The sequence below is a fragment of the Aplysia californica genome, unplaced genomic scaffold (assembly GCF_000002075.1).
Source record: "Aplysia californica isolate F4 #8 unplaced genomic scaffold, AplCal3.0 scaffold00590, whole genome shotgun sequence".
Classification (NCBI taxonomy): domain Eukaryota; kingdom Metazoa; phylum Mollusca; class Gastropoda; order Aplysiida; family Aplysiidae; genus Aplysia; species Aplysia californica.
In genome coordinates, this window is record NW_004797860.1 from 342148 (window position 1) to 344647 (window position 2500).

The 2500-nt window shown below is 42.8% G+C and overlaps 1 pseudogene; it reads left to right on the top strand.

Annotated features, from left to right (window-relative positions):
* The first annotated feature begins 1459 nt into the window (after window positions 1-1459).
* LOC106012973 lies at window positions 1460-1850 on the top strand (annotated as a pseudogene).
* The last annotated feature ends 650 nt before the right edge of the window (window positions 1851-2500 follow it).

A 2500-nucleotide genomic window follows, 5' to 3' on the forward strand; every position in this document is an offset into this window, starting at 1 on the left:
CTTTCCCCCGACCTCCCCCCTCCCCCCTCCAGAGATCTGCAGAATTGGACTCGTCCAAGAGCTCTGATGATAGGCCTAATAATTAATGAGAACGTGTAGACTCTAGTTCTTCAAGCGTCAAATAACTTAGAAACAGTTTCTGATGTTTTTGGAAAAATGTACACACTGCATGCACCCTAGCATGAAATTCTGATTTATCGACAGCGATGCAATATATTGTATATATATAGTATATTACACATGTATGTATTATATCAAGGACCTTTCAACAAAAATGGACCCTCTTCTCCCTCTTCGCGGCACCGCGCGTAGCATGCACGCCCAGTGCACAGTGGAAAATCCAAAATGGCGCCAACCATGGTCACCCAGCGCGAACTGTGTGTTTTTTCTTTACAAAGGATTATAGTAGGGCTGGGCAGTGGGCTACGGTATTAGTCTAGTAACATTTTGGTTTGACCTTGAAGAAATTGCTTTAAAGCTGTCTTTTGGGAAATAAGTAGATGGCACCAGTCTATAAAAGATTATGAAGAATCGAGGAGAATTGAAAGGCGCATTTTTTCAAAAAATAAAAATAAAAAAGTTGCGAAATTCGTTTTTCAAATTCCGTTATTTTTGGCAACTTTCCCCTGCCATACACTGATCCTGCACTTGCCCGCGAACTTCCTCATTTCTGAGCGCATCGAAAAAATGGCAGCCGAGGCGACGGCAGAGTCAAGCCGGTTTAGTATGGCAAACTGGTAATACATGTAAGACAAACGCGCCATTCCCGCATGGCTTCATGTGTACAACAATTATTACCTTTTATCTTGTCTTACGGCAATAACTGTAGGCCTATTATAATAGGCTTCGAATTCTTTTAGTGCGCATGGTTAGATTGTACACGTTCAGTTTGCCCCCCCCCCCCCAACCCCCATGTTTTCATTGGCAACTAGTAGTGACTGTCCTATCAAAATAGCAAAGCAGAAGTAGGGCTAGTATTAGAGTTTCACTTGACGATTTTAATGCCATCATGTTATTATTTTTTGGAGCAAGAAAAACATTCCTGTATCATCTGTGGAGAGGGGTTTGATGCCAGGCCAGTTACACTCACAGGAATGGGGAGCAAAACCTTCAACAGCATGAGTGCAAAATTTGGAGAAGCTGTGTTTGCAAAGTCAGGTGACAATGTCCTTAAGGCCTGTAGAGATCGCCACACTAACAGACATTATTTTCCATCAAGGGATCCAAAACTTGCAAAGTCACCTCGAAAACATCGTGCACCAGAACAAGTCCGAGAACCTGGAAAAATCCCTTTGTGTTTGTTTTGCGATCAAAAGGCGAAAAGAGGCAAGAAAGGCAGAAGCGGTCATCCTCTGATTTATGTACAGACAACGCAATTTCAGGACTCTGTTCTGCATTTTGCAAGAAGAGGGGTGAAACAGACAGATGGTCAAGAGAGGTAACAGGCAAGAGAGAGTACATGCAAGATCTTTTTGCTCGTGAGCGCAAGGTGAATGCCGCCCCATTGTTTATAAACATGACGGTTGAAGATCAGCTGTCTGCGGCCAGTTGCAATCTGGATAAAACCTTCGGCTTCCACAATCAGAACTCCACAGTGTGGGTGAATCCAGCGTGCCGTGCCAACTTCATCAATACGCTACCAGCACCACAACGGTAAACGTGAGCAGCTGGAACTACAAGTACGCCACCAAGCTTCTCCCCTCCGCCTCCTGCATCTACTCCATGAAGTGGCCAAGCAACAGTCCACGGCCCCGTGTACTTTCAGAGCAACTTTTGGATTTATGGCCAATGCCATGTGGGTCAGCGATGGCTGCACAGCCGACTTCACCGTCAGTTATTATACCGTTTAAGTTTTATTAAATGCTGACATATTATGCTGTCGTATTCGATTGACAAGTTTGGTCGAATTAAAAGTTAATCGGAAAAAATTGAAAAAAGAAGGTACTCTATAATACGTATTTATACTGACAGTTTGGTAAGAATAGTAATTTTACTTGTGTGTTCGCCGAAGCCTACTCTTATCGATTTTAAAACCACTAAGGAATCTTTAACGATCGCAACTAACACATTGGACTTCCTAGATTTTTCGCCTTTATCTGAGTAGGCAAGGATCAGGGGATTGTGTGAAAGGCATGAGTTAGAAAGAACCAAGAGTACAGTAGAAAAATCCAGATGTAAAAGAGAGAGAAGCTCAGAGGAGGCTGGAGGTTGGGGGGTGGGGGGTGGGGAGGAGTGCGGAGATGAAAGCAAGTGACGGAACAGGAAAGGAAGGGAAAGGAAAAATATTAAGAGAAGAAAATTTTTCGTCGTTTTCCGATTTCGAACCAGGAACCTATTGAATTAAAGGCAAACATCGTATCCGTAGAACACGAAAGTCTCTTACATTTTCATTCATTCCTGCATTAATTATCTGATGAAAACTCCACCAATGAGTAAGAAAGAAGCAGCACTTTAAAAAAAGGTTTTTATTGCTGTTGCTATTGTTGCAGTTGTTGTTGTT